The sequence below is a fragment of the Oncorhynchus keta genome, chromosome 4 (assembly GCF_023373465.1).
Source record: "Oncorhynchus keta strain PuntledgeMale-10-30-2019 chromosome 4, Oket_V2, whole genome shotgun sequence".
NCBI classification, from domain to species: Eukaryota; Metazoa; Chordata; class Actinopteri; order Salmoniformes; family Salmonidae; genus Oncorhynchus; species Oncorhynchus keta.
The window spans coordinates 35,958,838-35,976,779 of NC_068424.1; the positions used below are offsets into that span (position 1 = coordinate 35,958,838).

A 17,942-nucleotide genomic window follows, 5' to 3' on the forward strand; every position below is an offset into this window, starting at 1 on the left:
GTTGACTGAGAACACATTTTAATTTACAGCAATGACCATGGGAATAGTTACAGGGGACAGGAGGGGGATGAATGAGCCAATAGCAAGCTGGGGATGATTAGGTGGCCATGATAGTCAGATTGGGAATTTTTGCCAGGACACCAGGGTTAACACCCCTACTCTTACAAAAAAGTGCTATGGGATCTTAAGTGGCCACAGAGAGTCAGGAACCCCATTTAACATCCCACCTGAAAGACAGCACCCTACACAGTGTCACCAATCACTTCCTAGGGGCATTAGGATATTTTTTTAGAGTGTCTGTGTCTGTCACGACTTCCACCGAGGTTGTTTCCTCTCCTTGTTCGGGCGGTGTTCGGTGGTCGGCGTCACCGGTCTTCTAGCCATCATCGATCCACTTTTCATTTTCCATTTGTTTTGTCTTGTTTTCTTATATACCTGGTTTCCATTTCCATCATTCATTGTTGTGTATTTAACCCTCTCTGTTCCCCCCATGTCCTTGTGTGGAATTGTTTGTTTGTAAGTGCTTGTACGCTATGTTACTGGTGCGCATCGGGTTTTGTACCCATGTAGTTTTTTTTTGTATTTGCCGTGGGTTTTGTAATTAAACTGCTCCATCTATTATCTATCTCTGCTCTCCTGCATCTGACTTCACTGCCACCAGTTCTGCAACTCTTACAGTGTCTCCCACTGTCCCTCCAACACCACTTTCAGCAGCATCTGATCTCCCAACCAGGACCAACCGTGCTTAGCTTCAGAGGCAAGCCAACAGTGGGATGCAAGGTGGTATGCTATTTACCTGGATCGATTCAGTCAATATAAACACACTTTGCGTATAGCCATTCCATAACTTCCCCATTTCTTCCTCTCTTGTGTTAATGTTGTTCTTAACCACAAAGCAGCCTTTAAATGTGTCTTACGTTACCTCTTAAACATCAACTAAGTAGCCTAGACCTCGCTTCCTCTCTCTTTTTTTCATCCCTGGTTCATTGTTGTGTTCCCCCTCAGCTTTCATCTAAATGCTCTACATCGATAAGGACCTGAAGTAAGTTCACACCTTCGTGGACGTCTACTTCTTCCCTCAACTGAAGGAGAACGTGTGTGTGTGTTCAGTGCCTGTGCGTTCTTGCGTGAGTGTGTAAGTTTGCATGCATGAAGGTGAGATCTCCCTACCACTCCAATCCCAACGACAGCCCAGCCTCCCCTCGCCTGCGAGAGAGGCCACTCACTCTCAAATCAATGCGCACTCTTCTCTCTGCACCACGGATAGAGAGGGGAGGCGAGAGGAGCTAATGGCTAAACACTAATAGCTCTAGCATTGACAAGCGGTGCGCAAGTGATGCTTGACTACTTAATTCTCTTATCATGGTTGTGTGGTCCTATTTTGGTCATCTTTAACACTAGAAGCACTGGGCCTCCCTGCCTGTAAGTACCCACTAGAGAACATTGCTGGGCGTAACCTTGAGCATACGCATCATATGCATATCAACCCGCAAGGTGCACAGGTCAAAAGATTTTCCATATTCCTAAACAAAAGCACTAGTGCATGAACAATTGTAAAGGGTGAATCGCATAAACAAATATTTGTGGAAATATATATTTAAAAAAAAATATATTGTTTGGATCGAGTAAAGGATATGTTAGCTTATTATTCTTTTGCCTATTAAAAGTGTATAGACTATACTTTAAGAGCATTACAATGGAAATGGTTGAAATGCATTAATCTGTAGATTCAATTAGTAATGTATTTATTAAGACGTAATTACAGTTCAGTCTTGCCATCTGCACGAGTGAATCCACACCAACCTATTGTTTAAAAAAAAGTAGAATAGAAAAGTTTAGAATCATATTGAATAATAATACTAATAGTAATAAGAGTAACATTAATGTAATATAATAAAAGGAGATCATACAGTATTTGGTGTTTGGCAGATGGAAAGGCTATTCGTATATGGTAGAGATACATACCTTTGTCACCGTCCATTTTTTTCATCTGGTCACTGCCGATGGCAACGGAAATGAGCATGGTGTTGAGGATGCAAACACTTATTTATTTTAAAGCTGTACATTGTGAGTGTTACTTTACACCTCTCTATCACTGATGTGGAGGACAGCTCCACTGGTATGTTGTTTTACGCAGAGGGTGGCAGCCCTCCAGTCTTCGTTAACGGTTCTGAGCAGGCTAGACTTTTTTTTGCAGTGAACTTTGTCTGCCAGGGAAATTGATGTGTAAAATTTGTCCAGGGTCACATTTCTGTAGTCTCAGAGTCTCTCATCCTCTGGCCTGGTTTCATCTTTCCTCCGGCAATCTAAAGCCGTTGAGCTAAAACTTGGTTTCGACATCCGCGGCTATCCGAAACTTAATTCCGAATATGTCCGGTTTGTTGGCCATGTATTGGCCATGAGTTTTAGCTGGGAACAGTAGCTCATCAACAGTAATGTCAAGCAATGCATTTGAATAGCAAACAAGCTTCAACGTGGTTACTTTGTTATTGTCATGCCATACACTCAAGATTGTAAAATGGCCTCAAATTGCGCTCACATTTTAGTTGAGAAATATATCATACATCACTGAAATGCTGGGTATGGAAGCATTTAGCTGCCAAAACTCAATTGGAAATGCAAATGGTAAAATTATAAATCAATATATTTGCACTTACTTTTCTTAAATGGGTAGGTATTTTTTGTGGAAAAAAATATAATTGAAATATCAAAAAAGATATTGCATTATAATTTTCATGATTGAGTATGCATCATTTGTTTTTTTATTTAACCTTGTTTTAACGAGGCAAGTCAATTAAGAACAAATTCTTATTTACATTGATGCCACCCCAGCCGAACCCTAAACTAACACGGATGACGCTGGGCCAGTTGTGTGCCGCCCTATGAGACTCCCGATCATGGCCGGTTGTGACACAGCCTGGGGAACGAACCAGGATCTGTCACGACACCCTTTTTGCCGATCTCTTGTGTTTATTAAATGGTTCACCACATTTTCTTTGCAACTTTGGGAAGAAAACCAATTGCAGAATTATTGAAAATAAATTGTGTGGTCAAGCCAGCATCCATGAAACCACTTCAGTTGGTGCTTCTCTTAGCAACCTAATGTTTCAACCTCACTCTGCTTGAATAGTCCCAAAAAATGTAGCACAAACATCTAGTGGGTAAAACATGGTGCACAAATGTAAGGTAAAGAATGCAAGCAACTTCAATGGTTAAATTTCTCTGAACAGGGAGAAAAAGATTCATAGGGAAGCAGCTGCTCCATACTACTTGTCAGACATAGAGAACTGATGCAGTATACACGTTGTTGGGGTGGGATTGGCACGGAGGCGGTCTGTGGGTGGCTATTGATCATTTTATTGGATTCCTCATGTCTTACTCTTGTTCATGGTACAAATCAGATTTAATGAACTATATTTATTGACGATTATATGAATAAAATAAATACAAATGGGCAATTTGGGTGCAATCAATTAGCTTAATTTCTCAGAGAATGCTAATCTTATTTCATTTTACCAAAATAAGCCAAATATGTTTGCACACTAGATGCCGCTGTTCCTGCTACTGCCGCCACACCCTTTAATCCATTTTGCTGGACTCTTGTGTTTATTAAATGGATCACAACATTTTCTTTGCAGCTTTGGGTAAAAAAAAAAAAAAATTGCTTTTGCTCATGATGAAAATAAATTGCGTGGTCAAGTCAGCCCTCCATGAAACCAATTCAGTTGGTCCATCTCTTAGCAACCTAATGCTTCATCCCAACTCTGCTTGAATAGTCCAAACCAACGCCCTTTGGCACACTTGTCTTGTCCTCTCAAGATAGTAATAGCAAAGAAAATCAAAAGGCTAACAGCCTCTGAATACTTTTCAGTATGTGATTAAAACATTCTGACAACTGAGCAATGTAAAATATTATTATTATTATATTTAGGAAGAGTCAGGGAAGGTTCTAGTGTTAATGTGCGGCGGTTGCGGTCGGTTCTATGTTAGCTGAATGTTATTGGGTTGTTGGTGTCTGTTTAGATGTTGATCCCCAACCGGTAGTCAGTGCTGTTCTGTTCTAAGGGTCTTTTGATGTTGTTTCTCAAGTGTTTCAGGAACAGGTCAGGTGGATGTTCATTCAGAAAGGCGTCAGTTAAGCCTCCTCTCGTATTAGATGAAGTAGCAGTAAGATTTAGCGAATGGAGTCTGTCTGTATAATGAACAGGTTGGACCTGTTCCCTCCCTCTCTTTAGAGAAGATAGTATATGTCTACGATGAACAGGTTCGTGGACCTGCTTCTTCCTGTTAGACTGGTCGAGCAAAAAACTGTGCTACTCCCATCACAAAAGAGTTCTCACGCACGCACGCGCACACACACACACACTGTGGCCCTGTGTGAAGGCCATGGTGCAGCCTACAGTGGTGTGCTAATTGCTGTGTGTGTGGATGTCCTGGGAGGCTGGGTGTCCATGTAGGAGCTGAGCCGTGTGTGCGTGTGTGTGTGCGTGTATGCGTCTGTGCGTGTGCGTGTGCGTGTGTGTGTGTGTGTGTGTGTGTGTGTGTGTGTGTGTGTGTGTGTGTGTGTGTGTGTGTGTGTGTGTGTGTGTGTGTGTGTGTGTGTGTGTGTGTGTGTGTGTGTGTGTGTGTGTGTGTGTGTGTGTGTGTGTGTGTGTGTGTGTGTGAGAGAGAGAGAACTCTTTGTAGAAACAGACAGCTCTAGATTCAAAGTGTCCCTTTTATAACAAGGCTGCTTTCCTGTTAATGGAAGTGCTTTTAGACACAGACCAAGAGAGAGAGATCTGTATTTCTGGCTCAGATAGTAGCAGGCAGGAGATGATATTTTCTTAAGTAGCCTGTGATTTGTGCCCACTATGGAGAGCGAAAGAGAAGTCAGGGAGATGGAGAAAACAGAGAGAGCCAGAGAAGAGCAATAAGTGAGTGTAGAGCAAGAGGTTGAAAGAGAGTGAGGGAATGAAAGAAAGCATGGGCAAAGAAGGGGGAGGGAGAGGGGGGACATGAGAGAGATGGAGACAGTGATTGTAAAGGTTTCTATAATGGTTGCTCTACTGTATTTGTGTGCGTCCATGTTTTTTGTGACTAATGTTTACTTTTGGTGTGTGTGTCAGTAGTTCATCCTGAACCAGTAAAGGAATGTTCCTAAATCCCAGCTCCAGCAGTTCTGCCTGACCCTGGGCACAGAGGGCAAGGAGCCTGACATCCCCCTCTACAAGTAAGCCACTGCTCTCTCCATCCCTCTCTCCCCCCTCTATAAGTAAGATGTTCCCTTGGCCCCATACAAGCTGTTCTCCCTCTCTTATTCTCCCAGACCCTCTCTTTATCTCTGCTGTTATCTTTTTCATTCTTTCACATGCGTCTCTCACCCTGACCTCTGTCGTTCCATTCAGAGACGGGCTGAACTACTTGGGCCAAGGATTGTGGTGGAGAAAGGATGGTGAAGCACTCTGATTTGTCAAAGAGAAATTAAGTAATGAAAAGCCACTGTGTGTGTGTGTGAGACACTTTTTTTGTCCACACAGGTTTTGTACATGGTAACCTTGACAGCCTCCCCTAGCATAACATAGTGAATGGTCGTGCTGTGTTGGGTAACGGTCTTTGTTGTTGGCATAAATAAGCACTACTCCCAAAGATACCTTTTATTTGACAAAGGAGCAAGGAGCAAGTATCGTTTGACTGACCACTTCCCAAGTCCCAATTAGCTAGGCTAAATGTCTCCATATAAACTGACAATTGACGAACAGTGTTTATGAGAAGTGTGGGTGGGTGTGAGTGTATTCCCTTAGAGGACCAGCCTGTTTGGGAATCACCACAATGTATATAGTACTTGACTCTCTTGTTAAAAACACTTGAGAAATTTGATTCTGATTAAGGTCTAAATATTTAATGAGAAGCAACAGAGGGGTTCTGATAACAGGGTATGGGATGTGTCCAAAATGGCACAATATTCCCAGTATACACAGTGCATTTGGAAAGTATTCAGACCCATACACTTTTTCAGCATTTTGTTACATTACAGCCTTATTCTAAAATGGATGAAATTGTTTTTTCCCCTCACCAATCTAGACACAATACCCCATAACGACAAAGCAAAAACTGAAATATCACATTTACATAAGTATTCAGACACTTTAATCAGTACAACCTCTGGCAGTGAATACAGCCTTGTCTTCTTGGGTATGACACCACAAGTTTGGCATGCCTGTATTTGGGGAGTTTTTCACGTTATTTTCTGCAGATCCTCTCAAGTTCTGTCAGGTTGGATGGGGAGCGTCGCTGCACAGCTCTTTTCAGGTCTCTCCAGAGATGTTCGATCGGGTTCAAGTCCAGGCTCTGGCTGCGCCACTCGAGGACATTCAGAGACTTATCCTGAAGCCACTCCTGTGTTGTCTTGGCTGTGTGCTTAGGGTGATTGTCCTGTTGGAAAGTTAACCTTCTCCCCAGTCCGAGGTCCTAAGTGCTCTGGAGAAGGTTTTCATCAAGAATCTTCTCAAGTGTACTTTGCTCCTTTCATCTTTCCCTCGATTGAAACGGCGTTCGTCAGTTGAAGGAGAGTCGGACCAAAATGCAGTGTGGTGGTTACTCATGTTCTTTATTGAAGAATCGACGATACATGAAATAACTATAATATACAAAAAACAACAAACGAAATGCGAAACCTATTACAGCCTATCTGGTGAACACTAACACAGAGGCAGGAACAATCACCTACGAAAACACTCACAGAATATGGCAATCCCAATCAGAGACAACGAGAATCACCTGAATCTGATTGAGAACCGCCTCAGGCAACCATCGACTACGTCGACGCCCCACAAAACCCCAAGACAAAAAACACACCACAATAACCCATGTCACACCCTGGCAGCTCTGGCTGCTCCATGTAGACTGGCATCTCTGGCTGCTCTATGCAGACTGGCATCTCTGGCTGCTCTATGCAGACTGGCATCTCTGGCTGCTCTATGCAGACTGACAGCTCTGGCTGCTCTATGCAGACTGGCAGCTCCATGCAGACTGGAAGCTAATGGCTGCTGTATGCAGACTGACAGCTCTGGCTACTCCATGCAGACTGACAGCTCTGGCTGCTCCATACAGACTGGCAGCTCTGGCTGCTCCATGTAGACTGGCAGCTCTGGCTGCTCCATGTAGACTGGCATCTCTGGCTGCTCCATGCAGACTGGCAGCTCTGGCTGCTACATGCAGACTGACATCTCAGGCTGCTCCATGCAGACTGACAGCTCAGGCTGCTCCATGCAGACTGACAGCTCAGGCTGCTCCATGCAGACTGACAGCTCAGGCTGCTCCATGCAGACTGACAGCTCAGGCTGCGCTGAACAGGCGGGAGGCTCCGGCAGCGCAGGAGAGGAGAAAGGCTCTGGCTGCGCTAAACAGGCGGGAGACTCCAGCAGCGCTGTAGAGGAGGAAGGCTCTGGCTGCGCTGAACAGGCGAGGCGCACTGAAGGCCTGGTGCGTGGTGCTGGAACTGGTGGTACTGGATCGAGGACACGCACAGGAAGCCTGGTGCGGGGAGCTGCCACCGGAGGACTGGTGTGTGGAGGTGGCTCTGGATAGACCGGACCGTGCAGGCGCACTGGAGCTCTTGAGCACCAAGCCTGTCCAACCTTACCTGGCTCGATGCCCACTCTAGCCCGGCCAATACGAAGAGCTGGTATGTATCGCACTGGTGCCTGCCCGGTCTCTCGCCCCCCACAAGGAGTTTGCGCAGGTCTCCTACCTGGCATCGCCATACTCCCTGTGAGCCTCCCCCCCCAATACATTTTTGGGGCTGACTCTCAGGCTTCCATCCGCGTCGCCGTGCTGCCTCTTCATACCAGCGCCTCTCCTCTTTCTCCACCTCCAGTTCTTCTTTGGGCTCCACCTCCAGTTCTTCTTTGGGGTGTCGATATTCACCAGGCTGTGCCCATGGTCCTTTTCCGTCCAATATCTCTTCCCAAGTCCAGAAGTCCTTTGATCGCTGCTCCTCACGATTAACAGGGGGAGTTGGCTCAGGTCTGTCTCCTGACTCTGCCACACTCTCCCTGAGCCCCCCCCCAATACATTTTTGGGGCTGCTTTTCGGGCTTCCTTGCCAACCGTGTTCCCTCGTATCGTCGGCTCCTCTCTCCGGCTGCCTCTGCTCTCCTAAGTGCCTCCACCTGTTCCCATGGGAGGCGATCTCTTCCGGCCAGTATCTCCTCCCAAGTGTAACAACCTTTGCCATCCAACACGTCTTCCCATGTCCATTCCTCCTTTCGCTGCTCCTGCTGTCACTGCCTGTTACCACGCTGCTTGGTCCGTGTGTGGTGGTGATTCTGTAACGGCGTTCGTCAGTTGAAGGAGAGTCGGACCAAAATGCCGTGTGGTGGTTACTCATGTTCTTTAATGAACAAATCGACGATACATGAAATAACTATAATATACAAAAAACAACAAACGAAACGCGAAACCTATTACAGCCGATCTGGTGAACACTAACACAGAGACAGGAACAATCACCCACGAAAACACTCACAGAATATGGCTGCCTAAATATGGTTCCCAATCAGAGACAAGGAGAATCACCTGACTCTGATTGAGAACCGCCTCAGGCAGCCATAGACTACGTCAACGCCCCACAAAACCCCAAGACCAAAAACACACCACAATAACCCATGTCACACCCTGGCCTGACCAAATATATAAAGAAAACACAAAATACTAAGACCAAGGCGTGACATCGATCCTGACTAGTCTCCCACTCTCTGCCACTGAAAAACATCCCCACAGCATGATGCTGCCACCACCATGCTTCACCGTCGGGATGGTATTGGCAAGGTGGTGAGCAGTGCCAGGATTCGTCCAGAAGTGATGCTTGGCATTTAGAAAAAATAGTTAAATCTTGGTTTCGTCAAACTATAGAATCTTGTTTCTCATGGTCTGCGAGTCCAATAGTTGCCTTTTGGCAAACTCCAAGCAGGCTGTCATGTGCCTTTACTGAGGAGTGGCTTCTGTCTGGCCACTATACCATAAAGGCTTGATTGGTAGAGTGTTGCAGAGATGGTTATCCTTCTGGAAGGTTGTCCTATCGCTACAGAGAAACTCTGGAGCTCTGTCAGAGTGACCATCGGCTTCTTGCTCACCTCCCTGACCATGGCCCTTCTCCCCCAATTGCTCAGTTTGGCCAGGTGGCTAACTATAGCAGGAGACTTGGTGGTTCCTAACTTCTTCCATTTAAGAATGGAGGACACTGTGTTCTTGGGGACTTTCAATGTGGCAAACATTTTTGGGTACCCTTCCCCAGATCTGTGCCTCGACACCATCCTGTCTTGGAGTTCTACCAACAAGTGCTTCGACCTCAAGGCTTGCTTTTTGCTCTGATATGCACTGTCAACTGTGGGACCTTATATAGACAGGTGTGTGTGCTTTTCCAAATCATGTCCAATCAATTGAATTTACCACAAGTGGAATCCAATCAAGTTGTACAAACATCTCACGGATGATCATCCCTGACCGCTGGCTACGTCCCTTCCGTCTTCAAGAGAGCGAGAGTTGCACCCCTTCTGAAAAAACCTACACTCGATCCCTCCGATGTCAACAACTACAGACAAGTATCCCTTCTTTCTTTTCTCTCCAAAACTCTTGAACGTGCCGTCCTTGGCCAGCTCTCCCGCTATCTCTCTCAGAATGACCTTGATCCAAATCAGTCAGGTTTCAAGACTAGTCATTCAACTGAGACTGCTCTTCTCTGTATCACGGAGGCGCTCCGCACTGCTAAAGCTAACTCTCTCTCCTCTGCTCTCATCCTTCTAGACCTATCGGCTGCCTTCGATACTGTGAACCATCAGATCCTCCTCTCCACCCTCTCCGAGTTGGGCATCTCTGGCGCGGCCCTCGCTTGGATTGCGTCCTACCTGACAGGTCGCTCCTACCAGGTGGCGTGGCGAGAATCTGTCTCCTCACCACGCGCTCTCACCACTGGTGTCCCCCAGGGCTCTGTTCTAGGCCCTCTCCTATTCTCGCTATACACCAAGTCACTTGGCTCTGTCATAACCTCACATGGTCTCTCCTATCATTGCTATGCAGACGACACACAATTAATCTTCTCCTTTCCCCCTTCTGATGACCAGGTGGCGAATCGCATCTCTGCATGTCTGGCAGACATATCAGTGTGGATGACGGATCACCACCTCAAGCTGAACCTCGGCAAGACGGAGCTGCTCTTCCTCCCGGGAAGGACTGCCCGTTCCATGATCTCGCCATCACGGTTGACAACTCCACTGTGTCCTCCTCCCAGAGCGCTAAGAACCTTGGCGTGATCCTGGACAACACCCTGTCGTTCTCAACTAACATCAAGGCGGTGGCCCGTTCCTGTAGGTTCATGCTCTACAACATCCGCAGAGTACGACCCTGCCTCACACAGGAAACGGCGCAGGTCCTAATCCAGGCACTTGTCATCTCCCGTCTGGATTACTGCAACTCGCTGTTGGCTGGGCTCCCTGCCTGTGCCATTAAACCCCTACAACTCATCCAGAACGCCGCAGCCCGTCTGGTGTTCAACCTTCCCAAGTTCTCTCACGTCACCCCGCTCCTCCGCTCTCTCCACTGGCTTCCAGTTGAAGCTCGCATCCGCTACAAGACCATGGTGCTTGCCTACGGAGCTGTGAGGGGAACGGCACCTCAGTACCTCCAGGCTCTGATCAGGCCCTACACCCAAACAAGGGCACTGCGTTCATCCACCTCTGGCCTGCTCGCCTCCCTACCACTGAGGAAGTACAGTTCCCGCTCAGCCCAGTCAAAACTGTTCGCTGCTCTGGCCCCCAATGGTGGAACAAACTCCCTCACGACGCCAGGACAGCGGAGTCAATCACCACCTTCCGGAGACACCTGAAACCCCACCTCTTTAAGGAATACCTAGGATAGGATAAGTAATCCTTCTGATTTAGATGTCACTGTTCCACTGGATGTCATGAATGCACCAATTTGTAAGTCGCTCTGGATAAGAGCGTCTGCTAAATGACTTAAATGTAAATGTTAAATGTGATCAGTGGAAACCGGATGCACCTGAGCTCAGTTTCTAGTCTCAAGGCAAAGGGTCTGAATACTTATGTAAATAATATATTTCAACCAAACAAATTCCCAAAATAATAAAACCTGTTTTCTCTTTGTCATTACAGGCTATTGTGCTCATAATGCTATAATGCATTTTAGAATAATGCTTTAACGTAACAAAATGTGGAACAGTGAAGGGGTCTGAATACTTTCCGAATGCACTGTAGTGCACTACTTTTGACCGGAAAGCTATGCTATGTTCCCTGGTCAAAAAGTAGTGCATTATATAAGGAATAGGGTGCCATTTGGGACACAGACTTGGTGATCTGCCATTTTGATCAAACAGTCCGTTTTAGAATTTTGCATGAATCATATCCTTTATTTATTTATTTTTTTCACCTTTAATTAACCAGGTAGGCTAGTTGAGAACAAGTTCTCATTTGCAACTGCGACCTGGCCAAGATGAAGCATAGCAATTCGACACATACAACAACACAGAGTTACACATGGAATAAACAAAACATAGTCAATAATACAGCAGAACAAAAGAAAACAAAATGTCTATGTACAGTGAGTGCAAATGACGTAAGATAAGGGAGTTAAGGCAATAAATAGGCCATGGTGGCGAAGTAATTACAATATAGAAATTTAAACACTGGAATGGTAGATGTTCAGAAGATGCATGTGCAAGTAGAGATACTGGAGTGCAAAGGGACAAGATAAATAAATAAATATTGTATGAGGATGAGGTAGGTAGATATGGGCTGTTTACAGATGGGCTATGTACAGGTGCAGTGATCTGTGAGCAGTGATCTGTGAGCTGCTCTGACAGCTGGTGCTTAAAGCTGTGAGCTGCTCTGACAGCTGGTGCTTAAAGCTTGTGAGGGATATATGAGTCTCCAGCTTCAGAGATTTTTGCAGTTCGTTCCAGTCATTGGCAGCAGAGAACTGTAAGGAAAGACAACCAAAGGAGGAATTGGCTTTGGGGGTGACCAGTGAGATATACCTGCTGGAGCGCGTGCTACGAGTGGGTGCTGCTATGGTGACCAGTGAGCTGAGATGAGGCGAGGCTTTACCAAGCAGAGACTTGTAGATAACCTGTAGCCAGTGGGTTTGGCGACGAGTATGAAGCGAGGGCCAACCAACGAGAGCATACAGGTCGCAATGGTGTGTAGTGTATGGGGCTTTGGTCACAAAACGTATGGCACTGTGATAGACTGCATCCAGTTTGTTGAGTAGAGTGTTGGAGGCTATTTTATAGATGACATCACCGAAGTCGAGGATCGGTAGGATGGTCAGTTTTACGAGGGTATGTTTGGCAGCATGAGTGAAGGATGCTTTGTTGCGATATAGGAAGCCAATTCTAGATTACATTTTTAATTGGAGATGCTTAATGTGAGTCTGGAAGGAGAGTTTACAGTCTAACCAGACACCAAGGTATTTGTAGTTGTCCACGTATTCTAAGTCAGAGCTGTCCAGAGTAGTGATGCTGGACGGGTGAGCAGGTGCTGGCAGGGATCGGTTGAATAGCATGCATTTAGTTTTCCCTGCATTTAAGAGCAGTTGGAGGCCACGGAAGGAGAGTTGTATGGCATTGAAGCTCGTCTGGAGGTTAGTTAACACAGTGTCCAAAGAGGGGCCAGAGGTATACAGAATGGTGCCTTTCCGCGATTCCTCACATAATATTGCTTTGCCTCCTTCTGAACCGTATTTGAAGAGAAGATCCAAGGAGATAGAGGGAGATAGGATGCAAGGAATCAAGAAAAAGCTACATTGGGAAAAGACATATGCAACAAGGTAAATACCCCCTCACACATTTCATGCACCATCTGGTACTCTGGCAGTTTGATCATCAACACCCTTCCCTCTGTCAAATCTCAGAGAGAAAGCCCTCAGGATGATTGTAACATTGGCGTCAGCACACAGCCCTTCAAGGGGCAATCTGCAATTCAAACAACAACAAAGCAGACACCCTGCCACCTTTTTAGGTAAACAGCTTAGCGATCGGGCTGGAGAGATGTAACCACTCTCAAATTCATAGGCCGGGATATGGATGCAATACCCAAGTTTTGTTTACAATTACATTGTTTACACACAGTGGCGTAAAACAAGCTTATATTTTGGGTTTTGATGGGGTTAAACAGTTCACCTAAAATCATGAGATATTTGTAAGTTATATTCTTCAAGAATCAATGGTTGTATATCATTCATTTGAAAGTCTTGAAACTAGGGGGCACTATTTTCATTTTTGGAAAAATAATGTTCCCAAAGTAAACGGGCTATTTTGTCAGGACAAGATGCTAAAATGTGCATATAATTGACAGCTTAGGATAGAAAACACTCTAAAGTTTCCAAAAGTGTAAAAATATTGTCTGTGAGTACAACAGAACTGATATTGCAGGCGAAAGCCTGAGAAAAATCCAATCAGGAAGGGACTCTTATTTAGAAAGCTCTGCGTTCCTATGCATCCCTATTGAGTAGTGAAAGGGATATCAACCAGATTCCTTTTTCTATGGCTTCCCTAATGTGTCTAGTGTCACAAGACATAGTTTCAGGCTTTTATTTTGAAAAATGAGCGTGAACGACAACATTGCGTCAGTGGTCAGCTGGTGGCTCTCAGAGAGATTTGTGTGTAATAGACAAAGGTGGCCATTGTGGCTCTCGCTCCTACTGGGAAGCCAACTGTCAGGGTTGATATACAATCGAATATATATTTGAAAAACACCTTGAGGATTGATTATAAAAAACATTTGCCATGTTTCTGTCGATATTATGGATCTAATTTGGAAAACAATTCGCCGTTGTCGTGACCGCAGTTTCCGGTGGATTTCTCAACCAAACGTGAAGTACAAACGGAAGTATTTCGGCTATAAAAATAATCTTTATGGGACAAAATGAACGTTTGCAGTCGAACCGGGAGTCTCGTGAGTGAAAACATCCGAAGCTCATCAAAGGTAAAAGATTTAATTTGATTGCTTTTCTGATTTTTGTGACCAAGTTGCCTACTGTTAGCTGGACATAATGCTATGCTAGGCTATCGATTAACTTACACAAATGCTTGTCTTGCTTTGGCTGTAACGCATAATTTCAAAATCTGAGACGACAGGGTGATTAACAAAAGGCTAAGCTGTGTTTAACTATATTTCAATTGTGATTTCGTGAATATGAATATCTTCTAGTAATATTTTTTGTCCGTTGCGTTATGCTAATTAATATCCGTTGATGACAATTATCCCGGATCCGGGAGAGTTAGTTCTATGAGGATTTAAGCTTTGTCACTACAGTGTTAGCAAACTCCTCACCAGGGGTAGTATATTACAGACTACAGTGTTCACAGTAGAAACACTATTGATTTCCTTCATTCAAACATATCACCCAATAATCTAAGTGTTTGTGTGTTGGAGTAGGGTGAGACCTTCACTCTGAGAATTCTAGTGCAGACTGGAATGTAACCTACCACAACCCTGGTAGAGATTGACCTGGTCAACTTGACATTGATGACTCCTCACCTGGAGCCAGGACCATCTAATTCAAATCTGGACCTCAAATCCAGTTCCACTGCTTTTCATTATAAACCCGGGACCCGGGACCCCAGGTTGGTGCAATTAATTATCAGGTAGAACAGAAGAAAACGGCAGTCGTCCAGACCTCGTAGGGTAAGATTTGCATAACACTGGTATAAACAGGTCCTTATGTGAACAGTGATACTACATTTCAAATCAAACCGTTTGTCCCTACTCCCTAGGTAGACACCAATGTAACCAACACCTGTGGGATTGGGCTTGATTTGGAACATAGTTTGACAGTGTTTTTAAGTAAGGGTTCTGAGACTTCCATAATGAGCCCATGCAGACTGGAATGTAACCAACCAACCACCACTTTTAAAGACTGACATGGGCTGTGTCACAAAATGCACCTTAATATCTACAGTGTACAGCGCAATCAGAAAGTCTTCAGGCACCTTGACTTTCTCCACATTTTGTTATTCTAAAATGGATTAATAAAAAAAAGCCATCATCAATCTACACACAATACCCATTAATGACAGAGTGAAAACAGTTTTTTTGGGGGGTGGGGTCAAATTTATAAAAAGTTTTACAACAGAAAAACGTTCCCCAAGAAAACAGTGGCCTCTATCATTCTTAAATCGAACAAGTTTGGAACCAACAAGATTCTTCCTAGAGCTGGGCACCCGGCCAAACTGAGCAATAGTGGGAGAAGGGCCTTGGTCAGGGAGGTGAGCACTGTAGAAATTGTATTGAATCAATGTTAGAATAATAACGTAACGTAATAAACTGGAGAAAAAAAAATGTTACCTTTTATTTAACCTGTTACTCCTACCCCCTACTTTTTCGAACATTCTGTTAAAAATCGTGCAACATTGCAGCGCCCTGCTGCTCATGCCAGGAATATAGTATATGCATATGATTAGTATGTGTGGATAGAAAACACTCAGACGTTTATAAAACTGGTTAAATCACGGCTGTGACTATAACAGAACGTGCGTTTCATCGAAAAGCGCAGGAAAATCTGATCACTGAAAATTGGAAAATATATCAATGCGCCACTTGCATGAATTGTCTATGGGAAAGCAAATTACCTGGAGCCGAGATTGCAATTCCTACAGCTTCCACACGATGTCAACAGTCTTGTCATTTGCCTAGGCTTTGTTTCTTGGTCAAACGAAGAAGAGACAGACGATTTCTTCAGGTCTCGGACCAGATATTTTGGTTGAGATTTACCCCGGACATTATTTCCAGACGTACCCCTATAGACTATACATCGCCTCGTGATCAATTTGATCGCTTACTAACGTTTACTAATACCTAAAGTTGCATTACAAAATTATTTCGAAGTGTTTTGTGAAAGTTTATCGTCAACTTTTTTAATTTAAAAAAATGACGTTACGTTATAAGACACTATTTTTTTTCGTTTATCACACAGTCTTCATAGATCGATATCTAGGCTATATATGGACCGATTTAATCGGAAAAATGACCCATTAGTGATTATGGGACATGGTTTTTTGTGACTGCACTTGAAGAAACTTTTAAAGATTTAGAAAATTTCCAGATTGACTGACCTTCATGCCTTAAGGTATTGATGGACTGTCATTTCTCTATGCTCATTTGATCTGTTCTTTCCATAATATGGACTTGGTATTTTACCAAATAGGGCCATCTTCTGTATACCACCCCTACCTTGTCACAACCCAACTGATTAGCTCAAACACATTAGGAATGAAAAGAAATTCCACAAATGAACTTTTAACAAGGCACACCTGTTAATTGAAATGCGCAAAGAGTGTGCAAAGCTGTCATCAACGCAAAGGCTGGCTACTTTGAAGAATCTCAAATATAAAATATATTGTGATTTGTTAAACTAGCTCTCCTGAGGACCGCCACAGGACAGGAAGACCCAGAGTTACCTCTGCTGCAGAGGATAAGTTCATTAGAGTTACCACCCAAAGAAATTGCAGCCCAAATAAATGCTTCACAGAGTTCAAGTCCAAGACACATCTCAACATCAACTGTTCAGAGGAGACTGGGTGAATCAGGCCTTTCATGGTCAATTTGCGGCAAAGAAACCACTGCTAAAGGACACTAACAAGAAGAAAATACTTGCTTGGGCCAAGAAATATGAGCAATTACATTAGTCCGGTGGAAGTCTATCCTTTGGGCTGATGAGTCCAAATTTGATATTTTTGGCTCCAACCGCAGTGTCATTGTGAGACGCAGAGTAGATAAACAGATGAACTCAGCATGTGTGGTTCCCACCATTAAGCATGGAGGAGGAGATGTGATGTTGTGGTGGGTGCTTTGCTGTTGACACTGTCTGTGATTTATTTAGAATTCATGGCACACTTTACCAGCGTGACTGCCACAGCATTCTGCAAAGATACGCCATCCCATCTGGTTTGCGCTTAGTGACAATAAAACATTTTTTCAAGAGGACAATGACCCAACACACCTCCAGGATGTATAAGGGCTATTTAACCAAGAAGCAGAGTGATGGAGTGCTCAACTCAATTTAGATGGTTTGGGATGAGTTGGACTGCAGAGTGAAGGAAAAGCAGCCATCAAGTGCTCAGCATATGTGGGAACTCCTTCAAGACTGTTGGAAAAGCATTCCAGGTGGGGCTGGTTGAGAGAATAACAAGTCTGTGCAATGCTGTCATCAAGGCAGAGTGGCTACTTTGAAGAATCTAAAATCTAAAATATATTTTGCTTTGTTTAACACTTTTTTGGTTACTACATGATTCCATATGTGTTATTTCATTGTTTTGATGTCTTCGCTATTATTCTACAATGTAGAAAGTAGTAAAAAATTAAGAAAAAACATTGAATGAGCAGGTGTGTCCAAACTTGACAGGTGCTGTATATATTTATGCAGGGCAATCTACTCAATAACAATTGCCTGAGTCCTGAGATCCATCAAATCAACACAAACACACATATTATATACTGAATAAAAATATTAGCGCAACAAGCAACAATTTCATTAATTATACTGAATTACAATGAGAAAATCAGTCAATTTTAATGAATTCATGAACCCTAAGCTATGGATTTCACATGACTGCGCACACATGTATCTCTTGCTCACCGATTACCCCCAAAAAAAAAAAGAAAAAAAGTGGTCCTCAGGAGCTCGTCACAGTATTTTTGTGCATTCATATTGCCATCTTTAAAATGCAGTTGTTTTCATTGTCCGTAGATTATGCCTGCACATACCATAACCCCACCTCCACCATGGGGAACTCTTTTCACAATGCTAACATCAGCAAACCGCTCACAAAGCGATACACGCGGTCTGCTGTTGTGAGGCCGGTTGGATGTACTGCCAAATTCTCTAAAACAACATTGGAGGTGGCTTATGGTAGAGAAATTAACATTAATTTCCCTTGCAAAGCTCTGG

The 17,942-nt window shown here is 44.1% G+C and overlaps 1 pseudogene; it reads left to right on the forward strand.

The window, feature by feature from the left end:
- LOC118382967 (ribonuclease 3-like) overlaps positions 1-17,942 on the forward strand; it is a 165,786-nt pseudogene that overhangs the window by 132,756 nt on the left and 15,088 nt on the right.